Raw genomic sequence first — 18,234 nt, forward strand, 5'->3', positions numbered from 1 at the left:
TCTTCCTCCTCATTCCCTCTTCTAGGCACAGCACCGCTGGTCAGGGTCCATCAACTCCCTGAAGATGAGCATGGGACAGGCCAGGGTGCTCTCCCCACCATCATCCACATCGTTTTCAACACTGAATTCTTTCTCTTTCCTCATTAGTTCTTTAGTTGCTGTTTTTACCAAGGCGCTTTTTTTTTTTTTTTTTTTTTTTTTTTTTTTTTATTTTATTTTATCTCATGAGGGCTTTGGGCTTGGTTAGGCAGGATTAAGGCCCTTGAAGGGACATGGTAAAGGATCTCTGCAGTTTGCCAGCACAAAGCTTTTCATCTCATTAAAATCACAGCTAAATCACAGGTGTGCTTTCTGTGAGAGAATGAATTTTCCTTCTTTTCTCCTTTCTTTACCTGTGACAAAGGAGGCACTACTGCTTTTCAGTGCCACTGTAGGGCTTTTTTCCTTATTCACAACATTCCCCCTACCTCATTCCGCACATCCCAGGGAGTGTCAGACCACCGCTATGCCACTGCAGCTTCGAGTCATGCTGCTTCCTTCATCCTCCGCTGCCTGCCTGGCTGTGAAGGCATCCTAACAACTCCCACAGCCTCCGAGTGCAGCAGGATGGGCAGAGCTCCTGGCAGACCGTGCTTTCAGCTCTCAGTGCTGAAGCGGTTGACAGATGTTCGGAGGATTTCTTGTCTCTGGACCAGCACTTCATCTGTTCCAAGTTATTCAAAACACAAACAGTGGGTTGGCAGGAGTGAAATATGTTCGGAACCAGGATGTCAAAACAGAAATATATTTTTAAAAGACAAGTGTCAAAAAAAAAAAAAAAAAAAAAAAAAAGGAAGGTGTTCATGCAGTTTATAGGAAGATATACTTAAACAATTGAGATTTTCTTATTTTAACCCCTTGGGCTCCCATATGACATGCTGTTCCACTATGCCTATAATGGTTTTCTTGCTTAAATGTTAACAAGGGCATTTTGGGTCCTGGGTCCCTAGTTTGCTGGTGGATGGATTTGCCACATTTACAAGGTGTATTTGGACTACCAGCTAGCAACATAATTTGGGACTATCCTGTCAAGCGTACTGTTAGAAAATTGAAGTGAGATCCTAAAAAAGTGTTGAGTGGTACTGTTGAACAGAGTGGTGGAGCAGACATTTAGTGAGAAAGAAAAGGATTAAAAAAAAAATAGAGAAGAGCAGGGCAGAGATAGAGAGGAGAGCATGGCATAAGTAAAAAAATGGCTCATATTTAAAGAGGCATCTCTGCTTATTTTGATTAATAGTCAATACAGAAAGAAGAGTTTCAGGGTCCTGTAGCAGATACAGCTTGCCTGCAGCCTCCTTTGGCTGCATGTGCATAGTAAGGCATGGGTGGTAGCTGACAGCAAAATGAATCAGCACCAGAGCCCTCTGAAAAGCACTGTGCTGCTTTGGGTGAGTTACTGCCAACAGGGTGTTAGTAATTCCAGTCGCAGATAGAAAAAGATTCCTCTGCAAAAAACAGTTCTAATAAAATTGGAGAGAAAGGATAGGAAGCAAGTATTTAAATAGGCAATGGAAACAAAGTCCAAAAACGGAAGGCAAAAGTAAAATTATTTCAGTTATGCTTTTCCTATTTTAGTGTGGTGATTACTTCATCAAAAGAGAAGAACAAAAAGATATGAAAAACCAACAGTCCAAGAATGTTGAAAGTTTTCATGTCCTATGCTTTTTGGTCAGCAAAAGATCTATCACTATTACAATAAGGATGTCATAGGATAAGGGTATAATCCCATTATTGCTCTGAACTAATAAATCAGTGAAATGCTACTTTGCTAGCTTTCCCCAGTTGCAGAAATAATTCTTTCTTCAGCTGTTGATGCTGTTCACGTGGGTACCATCCACGTAATTTTCTGTTCTCATAATCCTTGTCATCAGGACAGAGTCATGCAGTAACATTACCCAATCTAATGATAATCTTTGACCTGCAAATTAATCTGTTGCTGTGCTTTATTTTGAGGACACTTTTGATGACAGTGGATGCTTGCTGTCTTATTGCTACTCATTGTCGTGACTATGTGCTTGGTAGGAACACCTTGGGGTTTTAGAAGCTTTCTGTTCTCATGGCAAATTGTACTGATGCTCTGGCATTCTCCATTTTTGTTGAAATTTGATGTGAAACTGAAAGCTCCAAATGTACGTGCATGGTGGATTTATGAATTCTAGTTTTGAGCTTGCAGAACTTTTATTACCTTTGTAACAGTCCGGACTGTGACCTAGTGCCCATTCCTTTTTCTTCCCGATAGATAGATGTCTCTGTGACTAGTTAAAAGTGAGGGAACTGCTTTTCTTTTTATATTTGTGCAATTCTGCTTGCTTCAGCACAGCAGACCCTGACTGATATTAATGCCAATGAAGAATTGAGCAGAATCTGTTTTCAGTAGATGTTTTACATATTTCTTCTACATCCATTATTTTTTCTTTTTTTAATGTTAATGTAAGCATATTTTGTGAATTCTTATTCATGAAGACAGCACATAGCCAGAGAAGGTACTGTATTTTTGTCTGAAATGAAAATGATGAAATTTACCCATGGTAGATTCATAATAAATGTCAGTTTGGATCTACTTTTGTGCATTTGTGGGTGGGCTATACTTAAACATTCATACTTAGAGCATTAAAATACTTTGCAAACTATTATAGCCAAGGGCAATGCGACATCTACCTACCTTGTGCAAGAATCATCGAGTGGGTAAGGAGAGGAAAGAACAGAAAAAGATAAAAAAAGCCAACTTGGGAGATCTGTATTTCACGTAATTTAATCCAAACAATGATAGGCCTTTATTATCTCTAACCCCTGGGCTTAAGGTGTAATTGCTTTCTGTCATTGGAGGCATTTTGGCTTGGTGTGTTGTAAATCTGAGGGAGAGATGACCTGTGACTGGCTGTGCTGCCTGTCTGCTGGGTGACGATAGAAGCATCCTGATGCTTCCAGCTCCTCTTGCTTGTGCTGGTGGACAATTTTTGAGGCAGACCCAGTAGATCTGAGTCCAAGCATGGAATATGAACCCATAATCCGGGGCACAGACTTTTGACATGGGAAGTCAGAAGACATGTTTGCTGTGCAAGAACACGTAGGAGAGCCCAGATACAAACCCCCTGCTCTGCCACAGACCGGAAACTGGGGGTGCTTTTAATTTCTGTCTCGGCCAGTAGAAAACAGCTGAAATGTCACACCCTACACTTAAAAAGCATTCTGATTTGGGCCTTTTTTGTTCCCTTTTCATTCATCTTTGTTTTAGGAAGACTTTATTTTAAATTGATTTTGTTATTAGTGGATCTGCTCAGCAGCAGTGCACCCGTTACATATATTGAGAACCTGACTCCTGACTTTAGCTGGTGCAAGTGACAGTGTTTTAAATTAAGCTGTCCTCCCTGCAACTATCTTTCTTTTCTTTATCTCCCCACCCAGACATAAATAACCAGGCAGCAGAAGGCAGGTAGTGTTATAAATTGTCAGGCTACACAATTGCCTCATGTTTTGAATTCTGTTCTCTTCCCCCATTACCATCCATTTTGAACTAAAAGTTCATCCATTTCTGGTTCTGCCATGAGAAGATGTCAAATAAATTGATATTGTAGTTTTTAAAAAGTATTAAAGAGTACAAAAATATACCAATACATTGATAATGCTCAACGACTACCACTGTAGTGCTTGATTACTGACATTTAAAGACCAAGGGAAGTAAAGTCTAATATAGGGAAGAGTGATTATCTCTACAGTGTCTAATTTAAAAGTTGAGCTAGTTTTTCTTGCCAGTAGGCCCACGATCTATTAGTCCTGTGTTTCCCTTATACAGTAGGTGTTCCTCTAATAAAGAGTTTGCTCTTTGCTTCTCAAACACCTATCACTGGTCTTCCCGATGGTTCTGCTAAACAGTTGCTGTCAGGAATCACAATGAGATGTGGTCCTCTTGCTTTCCAAAATGCTCAGCCAGAAACACAAGGCACGGTGTCGGCCAGGCAGGCGAGGCAGCTGACGAGAGCAGCGTTCTAGGAGAGCTTGGCTACCTCTCTGGGCTTCTTCATCATGGCATTTCAGGCTGCTTCACCCTATTCCACTGGCTGGTGCTTTGCTGTATTTATAGTGGCACCGTAACGAGTGTAAGCTGGTTTGCATTGCAGTTCCTCTCTTAAGCATGGCTCTACTGTTGTGCAGCATACAAGGATCAGGTCTGAGTTGCAGAAATGTGCTTACATCATACCTAGAGCTTGTTGCCTCCACTGGGGCTCTGAGGGGATTGTGACTTCTCAAGGGCACTTGCTCCACAGTGTTCCAGCCCGTCACATGCAAAAAAGACTATTTCAGTTCTTCGTGTCAGCCCTAAGTTTTTGTCTTTATTTATTAAAACATGCAAGGGTGTGCTTCAGTTCAGCTTAGAAAATTCTTGAAAGAAAGAGGCAGAGCAATATCTACTCCTGTCCAGACTATGATGGGCATATCTCATTCATGTCTCGATAAGTGTAAGAAAACAAAAACTGGGTCAGGACATGCTGTTGGCCTTAAAGGGTCCCTTCCCCTGACTCATCAGCTATACCAGTACCTGAGTTTGTAGGGGAAGGACACTTTGGGGAAAAGGTAGGTGGATATTGCTTTTTGATTTTTGTGTTTAGTTTTTAATCTCTAGCACTTTCTAAAATATCTAGTCATGCAGTAGGAAATAAAACTTATCTGTGTTGCCAGTTTCCTCATCGATTTGTCTGAATGTTTCCCATTCTGTATAACCTTCAGACGTTATGGAAAACCCCACAGGCTGTAACCTCAATTTTAGAGCTGAACTCCCCTCCGATTGCCACTGAAATGTAGATGGGTGGTGTGAGGTGGGGGCAGAGTTGCATAAAAAGCAATGAGACAATATGGTCCATGATTTGTTTTAACAAATCAGGCTGATTTGCCAGATGGGTTTCTACTGTTGAGAGACAATGTTCTCTCTTGCATCTGATTTTTGGAACTCTGTGGGTAGAAACTCAAAGTGCTGTGATTGAAAGTACTCTGAACCTGGTGAACCTCCCTTCCCTTTTCACTCTTTTGAAAATCTTTAGAACTGTGTTTTTGACAGTCGGTATTAAAAAAAAAAAAAAAAAAAAAAAGATGGCATCTATGTGCTTGAACCAATATTTTGGGATATACTTTTGTGCAGTGCCAATCTCAAATATTATGAATGCTGTTGAGAAAGCTCAGAAGGTCTAGACGCCAATAACATCTGAGAGAGAGCATGGTTGGTAAACTACTCTTCATATTTCTCCTTTTTGTTGTGATTTCAGTGCTTAAATCTTCAGGGGAGATTTTCATAGAAATAGTCACTAAAAAAAACAGCTTCAGCAGGAGGATGACAATAAACTTTATTATATTTATGCTGTCAGCTTCCAGGAGAGTACAGGACTATTTGAATAGATGATCTGATTCCATGTAAGGAATCGCTGGCCATGAGATAGGAATACCAGAGTGACAGGAGTGATGTATTCCAGGCTGGAGATTAATCAGGAGAATAATATGTGTTTGTCCAGTTAGGTGTTAGTTTTGCAATTTAATCTGATTAGTGACAGATATAGATAGGGACTGGGCAAGGATTTGCTATCCACTGTAACAAATCAGTCTAAAAATAAATATATAACAGAATAAACACCATGAATTGGGGAAATTATTTTTTTTCCCGAGATAAGAATGCCTTATTTTATACAAAACTGGAGGCAGTTACTCTAATGAGTGGGAGATGATTGTGATATACCAGAAACAGGGATTGGAGTTAGTACTAATCTTTGCTCTGGTTTTTGCTTGCAAGTAGGAAGCTTTCTAAGAGGGGAACTTGGTGGTAGAATGTGAGTTGGCCTTGGTAAGTGATGCTAAGGAAGGAATTGGCAACAGAATGGGATGAGCCTCACATAATTTGCGGGTGGAAGGGGGAGCTTGAGTGAGTGAAATATAATTATGCTTTCCTAGCTGGTAATGCTGCCTTGAAGTTGCCCTCCTCCCTATATTATAAAGATATTTTCAGTGCAGCTGGAAATGTGTTGCTAATCAACACATAAATATGAACACTATAAATACAAAACCATTGGTAGTTTTTAAGAGAAAATATAAAGGCTTTTCATCTGGAGAATATTTGTACTTGCTAATAGCTTCTGACAGTGATAAACTTGTGGGCATTGTCATTTCACAAGTGAGAAGTTAAAATCCTGAAGGATTTCTCCAAACATGAACCCAGGGTCTTTTTAAGGCTCCTGTCAGTGAAAAAGTCTAACCTTGTCTGACTTGCCATCCAAACATGGACTTTTTAATTTCATAGCAGATCTTCCTTTTCTTCTGCTTAGAATTGAGGATTAAAAAAAAAAAAAAAAAAAAAAAAAAGCAATATGTCTTTCTTATAAAGATGTATTTTATAAAGGAATTGCTGTACTAGCTATAATGATGCATCTTTAATAAGCTCCTGATGCCCTACTTCATTTGTGCCAAATTCAATAGCAATTTAAGGCGGGTGTTGGAAATTAAAGTTGTCTTTCAGAGCTGCACCCCCAAGCCAGAGATGGATGCCATTTCACCTGCATGTTCTACCAAATGATCTGTGATGTGCAGGGGCACCACCTCTGCAGCAGAACCTTGTTTTTTGCTACCTTGCTAGACTTCAGTTTCACCTTGCTCCTCATGATTTACAGAAACTCATTCTGTGTTACCAAAACTGGAGGCTTTTGCAGTATGTGATGTCTGAAAAGCAATTTGAGATATATGTATTCCTTTTTTTAGTGTTGTTTTCCAGACCATGTTCTTTTAGGGTGAGACAAAAAGTCTCAACATTCCCCCAAATCATCATTGAAACCACTCAAACATGTTTTTCCAAGAGATGGAGAATTAACTAGGATTGAACTTGGCTTGAAGTATTTTTTATCTCAGTCAAAATAACTTTTGCATGTTCCCTTGTGTCAAGAATATGTGTAAGTAAAAGCAAAAAAAAAAAGACAGATAAGTGTACTCAGACAATGATGACACAATCTTGTTTCCTACCAGGCATGTTTCAAATATATCTTTTCTAGTTAATCTCTAATCATTAATGTCCCATCCTTTGACAATCTGACTTTGATAGCAGCTTGTATCGGTCAAGTGTTGAGGCCAGCATCTCACACTGAGCTTGTTCTCTCTGCTCCCTCTGCTCATCTCTGCTTCCTCTTCTTCTCAGATGGTGCAGTTAACACACCTCTTCCTCCTTCTGGTAGGGCTGCAGCCCTAGATCCAGGTCCAAATGGCAATCTGGGATAGCATCACAGTGCCTGTAGGGAGTTTAACCAAGTGGTCTTTCCTAAAACCTCTGCCAGAGCAGACAGCCTGTCTGTTTGCTGGGTGAGCTGCTTTGTGAATGGGCTGGCGCAGAGCAGGCAGGCTGCATGTGGGTGGGGTGTGTGTGTGTGCACAGGAACATCCACTTAGGCACCTGCAAGGGGGCTTGTGTGTCCTGATCTCTGCTCATTAGGAATTTTTAATTCTGCTTCTTGCTTCAGCTAGGCTCTTGCATCATCCAGGGCCATTTTGGGGTACCTGCTTAATGCCAAGCAGCATTTTGCTTTTTTAAACTAATTTTTAATCTTTTCTGTTTGGAGAAAAAGCAAGCTGTGTTTGAGCACTACTTCACATCTCTAAAAATAAAAGTTGGCTTTCTAAGTGCACAGCATACTCCCTCTCTCTCTGCCTCTCCATCTCCCCCCACTTTCCTCTCTGGGCTTCTTTCTGCTGGAGAGCCTGGGAGGGGGTCACTCTTGGCAACCACTGAAGATGGATTCTAAGTGGTGCACAAGTGCACACATAGCAATTTGGCACACAGCAGGGACTGGGGGCGGGAGGCATTTTGGATTTGTCAGCTCATCGGCACAGCTAGGTTCTTGTCAAACAGCAGAAGTTGCACAAGTCCCTGGTGGCTGAGATGCAATTGGTGAAGCTGTGCTGGCTTGGAAAAGCAAAGATGTGAGGTCACAGGATCATTTTCTCCCTCATGCTGCAGCACAGTTGACAAATTAGCTCATAATCCAGCAGTACCTCCTCAACTCCCATTCCCTTTCCTGTCTTGTGTGCGCCAAATTTTATGTCAGTTCTGATATCTATTATTTGGAATAATATCTATCTTCATTTCTCTGTCTTTATATATCAGCAATTCTGTTAATTTGGATTCTATGAATGGCTAGGAAATTTTAGAGTCTTTATTGCGGTCAGCACAAGCTTGTGCCCAGGAGAGATTTTATCAAGCCCAGGGATTTCTAAAAGGTGATGCACATACTGAGGGAGTTACACAAGCTGCTGCAAAGCAATACCCGGTACAGGGCTGAATCAGGGGTTGTTTTTGCCAATATTGCTGCTGCCACTGATGTGCTATTGATGGCCTGTCAAGAAGTATATAAAAATTGAAAGTGTATTATGTTCCTGGTCTAGGAGCTGAATATAGTCTGCATAGCATGACACAGTTTTCCTTTGATGAGATGCCTCACACTTTTCTAAACTCATTTTCTGAGTGAAATTATTTTTTCACTGTATTTTTGCATGACTCAGAGATGCCTTTTCTATTTGTGCTTGCAAGCAAAAAGCATTGGAGCTTTTTACATCTGTGCAGTTTGGGAGATGTGCTTTCATCTGCAGGTAAATACAGTGTAGTTTTGGATATGATTGACTTCCTTCCATGACTCTGTCCGTTGCTTCAGTTCATGGTATCAGAATTTCTTTAAGGTATCTCAGTGACACAACACGTCCATGTAACTGTGTGGATTAAGTTCCTGCCTTGACCTTTGCTGCTGTAGATGTTGAGTCCTAATGAAGGGAGTAGGAGGATGCTGACAGATGCCTGCTTTTGTGTGTTCACAGTCCTACCCCTGGTGCAGCACTGCACTCTGATATGGTGAGGGGCTGCTTCTCTGTGAGTAGGTGCAACAAAGTCCTCAGAAGTTATTTTGGAAAAAAATTGAACCAATCTGTCACATAAGGCTTGGCCTGAAATTAATCTTGGAGTAACCTGATGATCAATCCACCCTTCCCCAGTGTGGTAGATACTGCATAATTAAAGACTTCAGTAGAAATGGAGCTAGGATGTTTTGGAAATCTCGCTTCAGGAGCAGTGCAGAGGAGCTGCTGCTCAGCCTTATCTCCTACAACACAGCCCTGCACATCACAGACTATTCTGCACACTGGATGTGTATTGCTATTTTTCAGATAAACTGATACACTTAAAAAACTGAAACAGAACAAAAATTTAATGATTATTAGTAACCAAAGATAAGAGTAGATCCAGATCCATGTGCATCAAAGCATTCAAATTTTTGTTTGGGTAATGAAAGGGTGGTTGACAGAGTTCAAAAATAAGCCTCTAGTCTAGTGATCAAGGCATTCTGCCAACTTAAAGTCCTGTTGCAGAAATATGTGAATACTCCCTTGTATATGCAGACTAGCTGGAAATTTGCATATTGCTTTTACCTTATAAGAATTTATTTTACCTATTCCACTAAAATAGCAACAGTTTTAAATTTCAGATATCTCCCTTAGAGTGCTTTGTAGCTTAAGCTGGGGTGGGTAGTTTCTTGTAGGCAGGGAAGGGGACATTATTTATTTATTTTGTACACCCTGTCACAACTCTAAGCACCAGGTGTTTTAGAAAAAAAAAAAAAAGCTATGACTTTGATTGGCCTAATCTTCAATATAACTTATAGATTAAGGTCTTCAGTTTTGCTGTGACAAAGTACAAATGAGTTAATTCAATAGCAGATATTTGGAACAGTTGTATTGAAAATTAGAGGCATCTCCACAACAAGGCATCAGCCAAGTGTTTCTTTTGAGCATCCAACTGGAATTGTCTTCCTAGGGAGGTGGTGGAATCACCATCTCTGGATATGTTTAAAAAAGGACTGGATTTGGCACTTGGTGCTATAGTCTTGTTGTAGTGCTAGGGCATAGGTTGGACTTGATAATCTTAGAGGTCTCTTCCAACCTCATTATTCTGTGATTCTGTAACTCTTGTGGACCTAATTGTATCTATTTTATGTCCTTTAATATCCCTGGGTGTACATTTAAAAATACAGGGGTTGGAGGGGCTGGAATAAAAAATGCTTTTCTTCTCATTATTGTAATTTTGATTCTTCTGATAATGCATAGCAAGCTAGGTCAACAATATGATGGGAGACCATACGCTCCCTAGAAGTTCTGTGATACTATAAAAAACAAAATCAACATATACATGAGAAAACTCGACAGCAGGGTAAAATCTCTTGTGGGAATTGCGTGCAGGCATATTCAGCTTCAGCACCAGCCTCCTGCCAGCACCTGAACAGCTTGTTTTGTGTTCTAAGGGCTTGCGCAATATTGAGCGATGACACCAGCTGTGCTCAGGTTCTTGAATTACAGCTCGAAGGATGGTGGCCATCAGGGGACACACTGGGCCTGCAGGAATGATTGACTTGATGCTAGACTGAAAAGCAGAGGGTTGGGAGCTGAGGCTGAGAAAGAAATTAGTATCTTCCTGAGTCTCTCTAGTTTTTACTATAAATCTCTTGGAGAATATGGCTTTGCAAATTGAGTTTTTGTTCTGATATGCTTGCCTTCTAGTGGTATGTGCTGGCAGGTTGTCCTGTATGCAATAGAAGCTTGAAGGAAAAAATTACATCCCAGTGCTCTCAGAGGTGAGATATTCTCCTACCTGAACTCAAGCTTTGCAACTAGATTTGGTTTTCATTTAGCTTGAATTATTCGTCATGAGAATTCTGGCTGAGGACATGCATTTCCTGAAATGGATATGCAACACATGCCTCAGCCACAAAGATTCCTCACTAAACTGATGTCTGGTGTCTTCCTCTTTTAAGGAAAGCTGTAATTTTCTTCCATAGTAAGCTTAGTGCCTTTGACAGAAACTGAACAAAGCTAAGACCAATTTAAGTAATTTGTTTATATAGGTGGCTGCATATAGTCACTTAACAGCTTGTGTCAGATAAAGACAAAGCAGACTTCCCATGTTCCAGTTTGGCATGCATTGTAAGGACTGAAAGCCATGGATCTGAATCCACATTCCTTAAGAGAAATATTCCTTTCTCTAGCAGGCTGAATTATGTAGCTTTCATCACCTGACATCATTTCTCTGAAAGGCTGTAAAATACCATGAAAAAATTTCAAATCTAGCAATAATGCTATTTGAAAAATGTAAATGTAAATTTTATTTTTAATTTTTTTAAAGATTTAGTTTAAAGATAGATTTTCTGCTTAAATTGAAATATATTTAAACTGAACTACTTGAATGTTAGGGAATGAAGAGACACTATTTGGCTATTGCAGTCTGTGAAGCCCATCTCAATTTGGTCAGCTAGCAGGGAACAAAACAGCTAGCAGGGAAGGAGGACCCTGCCTAGTTCTTGGCCAGGTTTATATATTACTATCACATGAGAGAGTTGGCTGTGGAAATTAATCAAGTGTATTTTCTCCAGGGATCAAAGAGGTTACTCAGAAGATGCAGGAAAAATGTAGGGATTCAGCTGTGTCACATTTTCCCTCTAATTGAGCTGTCTAGGGAGCCTCCCACGTTTTGCAGAAGTGGAAACATCCACTTTCATTTTATCTTTCTCAGCAGCAGCTCTCTTCTTTGGAAGCCAAGGTCACACTGCATTTACTTTTGGTGTTTGTCCCTTTAATTCCCCTACAGTTTCATAAATGTAAATGCTTCTGGTGTATTTTTAAATTTTAGCTTATAATCACTTTTTTTTTTTTTTTTTTTTTTTTTTTTTTTTTTTTTTAAGGCACCATCTGGTCCCTGATATAGTTTAAAATAACAATCTAGCCAGGACACAACCAGCAGAAGGACTTTACACCTTTCACAACCTAATATGAGAGCTTCCTCACATATATTTCTCCACATATATTTCTGCACAGAGACTGTCACCATCAGATCCTGTTCCCTCCAGACAGGTCTTGCAGAAAGCAAGGTCTTACAGTCTTACTTTCCATCCGTTCCATCTTGAACAGATAGTCATTTTATGGAAACAAAATGGATGCACTAGAGAAGCTTATAGCTAGGAATGTGGGAGGTCTGCTACGAACAGCTCAGTCAGAGAATTTGTCGTTGGAGCTCACGTTCGCATTTAAGCTGCCCTCTGGTGCTTACCATTTCTGCAGTGCATGCCTTCATCATGTCCCCTGGTGCCTGGAGACATCTGCAATACCTGGGGAGAAGAGGGAAATAAGCATTGCAAAAATTCTTTAAAAAAACACCCACCAAACCCCCCCCCCCAAAAAAAAAAAAAAAAAATACACCAAAAGAAAAAAAAAGTGTCCCCAGTCTGTGGATGTTTTATTTTAAGCAGGGCATTAACATGCTGTGTTATGATTGCAGGTTATGCTGGGCAGGAAGGTTTTTTTGATTTTGGTTTTTATGAGTCACAGCATAATTTATTTTATCTTCATGCTGTGTGCAACAGCACTGTCTGTCATGGTGCTTTCCCAGTAGCCACAAATCAAAGCATGCCACTAAGCAAAGTGATGGTGTGACTGTCACCCTCAGCACAGCTGAGCCTCAGCCTGTTGCTGCTCCTCTGGCTGTTGGAGGACCTGGGGTTAGCAGTGCCAAGGTAGCAGAGACAATAAGTACCAGTGTACCTTTTCCTACTTACAGCCAGCAATTCTGAAAGGACCTAAACCACTGCTGGCGGTAAAAGCAGGCTAATGAAACGAACGGGAAAGGACTGTGAACAATTCCGGGACTTCTGTGTAGGTTATCTGTCCGGCAGGATATTCACTGCTCTTTTTGGTTTGTTTTCCTATTAACTAAAGGCAAAGCTGGACAATTATCTCTCTGCAAGTTGCTCCGTGCCCGAGCGACGCTGCAGTCCCCGGGCGCTGGTGGTTAATATTAGCCGCGCAGCTGATTGTCCCGCTCCGTGCCCTGCAACAGGTGCGGCGCGGCCGCCGCGCTGGAATCCCGCCCGCACCGATGCCGCTGCTGGCACAAGCCTTCCCATTATATCAGGAAGGGCCATGTCCCGTCGCCACCATGCCCCGGCACCCCAGGCTGGCCCCAGCAGTCTGCGGGACGTGGAGCAGGGCGACGAGCGCCGGGGAGGCTGCTCGGGGAGAAGCGCACCGCGGTTCCTCTGGAGCGGGAAGCCGGGAGGTTCCTGCGTGGCATTTAGAGCTGTGGGGTAAGGAGAAGGTTCCTACAGAGCCCCAGGCCCGTGGTTTTGCAGCATTGCTCTTAGAGGAGGGAAACACAAACAAATAAGTACTAAAAACTAAGTATCAGCACTCTGAAATGAGCAAGTACGGTTGCATTTGCTCATCATGTCGGCCGTAGTTTCTTTACAGCACAGTACTTTGGGTTTGCATGAATTTTAATTGGCATTCTCTAATTTTAGAATGCTCCTGTGAAAAGTTACTTTCAATTCCAGTGGTGATTAGATGGTGATGACGTGTTTTAATAATAAACATGGGACAGATACTGGAAAAGAAATCAAATGTGCTGGCTGCACTTCTGGGGAGGGGAAGAAGTGCTATTGCTGTCCTCTAAAATTATCTGATCTGTCTGCTCTGGCATGATATCTTAAGGTCTCCCATCTCTTTTTAAAAAATTTTTCTATTTTTTTTTCTTACCTCCTTTTTATTTTTTTTTTTTTAATTTTATTAAACCATCTTTTGGTAAGAACAAAATATCTAGGTGATGTTTACATAGCCTAAACATTAGAGAGAGGGAAGGGGTAGCCAAAAGGTTTTACAGGATCACTTCTAACGTCCTGTTCCCTTAATGTGACCCCTCTCTGCTGACTGTGTGAAGAAAGGCAGGGCTGTCAGGCAGGTCAGAAGGGATGTGTGTGTCACAGTGTGACTTGTGTGTGCTGGTGCTGTGCCTACATGCATGCTCAGGGACGGAGCCGGGCAGGCTTGCTTAGGGACTCGAGCAGGCTCTGGCTGCAGTGTGACAGTCTGCTGTGTACTAGAAAACAGATACTGCTGCTGCTTCTAAATTAAGGAAAAAAGCAAAAATAAAAAAGGGGCTCCTCTCTAAATTCAGCAATTTCTGCTCTGAATTGGTCACAACCCAGGGCAGTAGGTCAGCCTGAATAATGCTCCCAGAGAGTTAGATTGATGCAAGGGACTGAAATCAGTGGGAACCTCTCCCTTAACTATGGTAGGTTTTGGGTCAGCAGAGTCCTCACTATTTCTATTTCTATCTATGTGTAGCTGTGAAACAACTTTTTTGGGAGTTGTGGAATAAATAAGCTCTATCTGGGCCAAATAAGTACAATAGGGACTGATGAAAAGGTCCAGTTTCATAAGTGTCAGGTGTTTTTATGCATAGTCTAGGTTTAAGTGTTTTCCAGGAGAGGTTTTTGATTGAAGCCTTTAAAACTGGACATTGTTTTGACATGAAAACAAGAAAATGCCTTTTCTCAGTGCTGCATGTGTAGGTGCACCTCAAAGCAGAGGCTCTTTGCTGTGGGAACCATAATGTCCTAGGGGACTGTAAGATCCTTCCTGAGCCAGTGCCTCTGGTTGAGGACACTGCTACTGTGACACTGCCACTGTCCTGCAGCTCCTGACCTCTGCACAGGCAGCACTGCACTGGGGGTTTGACGTGGCTGTTTGGCAATGAGGACACTATGTAAGCTATGACAATCCCGCACATCTCCCAGTGCTTTGACTCGTGCTTCCAGCAAAACCATTCTCCAGCTCCCTCTCTATCTCTCACTGCCCACCCCACACTGGTTTCTCTTCCTCTTATTTTGATATGTGAAGCAGAATTTGCAGCTCCTCAAAGTAGTTCATTTAGCCATGCTTGAGCAGGAGCTTCCAAAGGGATGGGCCAGCTTGGTGTGCTAAAGGACCATGTGCCAAGGCACGGGAAAATACATGACTATCTCCCTTTGAAAGGCATTGATTTGTGACTTTGAAAGCACCTCTATAAGCAGCTCACAGAGAAGCCATTTGCAAATTTGATGCCAGTTTTTAACTGCAAGATGAAAGTGGATTTTGCTGCCACTAAAATCGGCAGCTCCAAGTCCCTCAGGAGAGGTGCAGCAGTCTGTGTCACTGGAGAGCCAGATCTGTCGCCTTGCTACAGATCTTGAATCCAGGTAGGAAAGCAAAAATGGACATGTGGATCTCCAGCAGTGCTGGGTACAGCACAGCACATTACTAAAAATGTTTGTTTTTTTTTAACCGTTATGATAAAATACTCAGAGTTACAAAGGTTTGAGAAGAATAAAACGTTTATCCCACTTTGTACACAAATTGGTGAGCTTGGAGAGAAGTTAGAGGGCATATGCGAGTAAATTTTACAATTAATCTTTTATAACCAAGGAGGTCATGCAGTCATTACAGTATCTAGGAGTTGTTTATATTTTTAAATTAAAATTATGCATAATTTTCAAATGAAAATGATATTATATGTTTATGGGGCTCCTGTATTATATTGTGTAGTATTGTATCATAACTTACCCTCCCATCATTATCATGACTTACCCTCCCATCGTTCTATGAAATTCTTGGAAATTTAGCTTGTAATTTCACTGCAACATATTACAAGAAAACCCAGTTACATTTAGAAGCATTGTGAGAATCCTCTCTTGTACTGTAGACATATGACCTGGTCACATTTATTTTAATTTTCTGTTAAGGAAATAGAAGAATATACTCTAGTGACATACAAGTCTAGGTAGCAAGAAAAACAATCCCTTTTACTTTTTCAACTATTACAAACATTTGACTTTTCCTATGCCCTAGGAGTGTATACACATAAATGCATTTGAGAATATAGTTTCTATAATATAAAGAATTTGCACTAAATACTCAAAAATTGACCTTTTTAGGGTCCTTACAGCACTGTTGGTGAAGATGATAGCCAAGCATGCAAGCAAGGTGTCCCCTGGTCATAGACTGGCAATCTTGCTCTTCTGTGAATTTATAAAGGAACATTTCCTTTTAGCACGGAAAATGTAATGATGGCTTGTTCCCTCCTCACTGAGGTCTGGAGACAAAGAGCAAAGGAGAAAGGATGATTGGCAGAGTAAGACTGGGACAATTTCTACTAGACGATGCTCTCCAGAGCAAAGGCAATATGCAAACAGGTTTGCCTACAGTTGTAATTATGTATTATTGAGAAAATCTCACCTTCTAAAAGAGAGAAGGGAAATTACTAGAAATACAGAAAAAGGATGCATGAACAATCTTACTGGAGGCTGCAGGGGTACATCAGTGGAACTATATGACTGATCTCTTGGAGGGTCTGAGGTGGACATACCCCCATGGAACTGAGTCTGCTGCTGTCCTGTTCTTGCCTGACTTGTTATTGACAAACTCCACTAGAAAACTAGGGTAATGTAAACATGTTCTCACCAATCATGATTGGTGATTGATCTAAATTATTACATTTAGATGTCTTTGTCTTGAATCTAGATCTGTCTCAGATGTATCTAATTATGGTTTTCCCCTGTTACTTTTTTGGCAAGTTCAGCCAGTTCTCCCATGTTGCTTTGATGGAAGCTGCATCGTTATTTACCCCTTCATCTCTTCCCTGCAGCAATTAAGAAAGGTTGGGTGAAAATATGTATATCTCTAGGCTAAAAACATCCATATATGTGCATGCAGGAGAGAGCAGGCAGGCAGCACAGAGAAGGAAACCTCCATCCATTTCTTCAAAGAAGAAGGAGGAGAGTTGTTCATGAAGCATGCAGGCAGGTTGGCTTCTCCTATATTAGGAGGAGGTTATAGGAAAAGCTCATAAACAAAGTGCCCACTCAATCCTTATCAACATGATGGCTGCTCCAGGCAGGTCAAGTGTTAATGGGAGAATGACAAAATGGAAAACAGCAGCAGCCCAAGCCCCTGGCCCCTGCAATGGTGGATCCCTGCACAGTGCAAAGGCTCAGAGCAGGAGCAGGGCAGGTGACTACCAGTGATGGATGATGTTGAGACCTCAGAAAGAAATGATATAATAAATGGTTGGTCTGACACAGTAGGAAATGTTTGCATAGTGAAGTGACAGGTAATAAATAAGATTATGTTGCTATAGGTCCTACAGGCAATGCTGGAGCAAAAACAGCGTCTGATATTCTTTCTCTAGGGAAAAAAAGGTACAGAGGCAAGGACTCTTATTTGTAATAGCCAGGCATAAATAAAACCATGTTTTCTGCATACAGTCGGTGTAATCTAAGGCTGATGCAAATCCAAGTCAAGTATTAACGTAGCTGTAGGTTCTCAGTTGTCATAGTTAAGGTTGCAAAACAACTTCCCTCACAGCTTGTCTAATGTCACTGTCTGGAGCTGAGGCCCCACTACTGTATCCATGGTTAAAACATCGTCTTTACTTGCACTTGTTATCAGGGCTGCCACTAAGACTGGAACAATCAGACAGTTTGCCCTAGGCATTGATTCATTATATGTGATACATGGTAATACATAGAGGGATACAGACTCAACTTCTCCCCTGAAATTTCCAAGTGATATGGTTTATTATTTATAATAGCTTTTTCTCTGGGGAGATTGTTGTTTGGGTTTTGTTTGTTTGGTTGGCAGGTGTTTTGGTACAAATTTTCCTCTCTTGTTCATTTTTATTTGAATAGTAAAAATAGACCTCTATTACTGGTGCTGCAGTGGTCTATTAAGTAAGTTCTCCATGCTAGTTTTCTCTAGGTAGATACACACTACCTGGATGCAGCATTATCAATTAATAAGTACTTTGATTATGAAATATATTCATTGCTTAACTATCTGAAAGGGATTATTCAAGAAGCATCTCTTGGATTTATTTTTTTTTTAATAGGAATGGGGGGACTAGACTGGGTATATTTTTAGCATTTTTAGCTAGCTTCAATAGTCTTGTCCTCAACTCCCTGAAACCAGTGAAACAAAGTTCCGTCTCTTTTATTTTTCCTTATAAACACCTAAGGAATGCCTAAGAAATTTTATGCTGAACTTTTATTTTAGTATGTGTCTGAGGGTTAGTGAGGAGCAAGGGAATGAGAGTACTGAAATTAACTGCCTAGCTGCAATGTTTAAGGTCTTGTATGATGCATTTCAGAATGCTTTCTTTGGGGAATTTTTGGTGGCTTTCTCCCCCTCAAGAATCCTGCTTCCTGTAATGTCAGCCATCCTGCTATGCATATTTAAAGGACAACCATACTGCAGGAAAAAATAAACTCACTAAACATTTCATTTCTTGCCACTGAGTTCTAGTTCCCAGAGATTACCCTGCTGAAACTA

This window comes from Lonchura striata, chromosome 1 (assembly GCF_046129695.1).
Source record: "Lonchura striata isolate bLonStr1 chromosome 1, bLonStr1.mat, whole genome shotgun sequence".
Classification (NCBI taxonomy): Eukaryota; Metazoa; Chordata; class Aves; order Passeriformes; family Estrildidae; genus Lonchura; species Lonchura striata.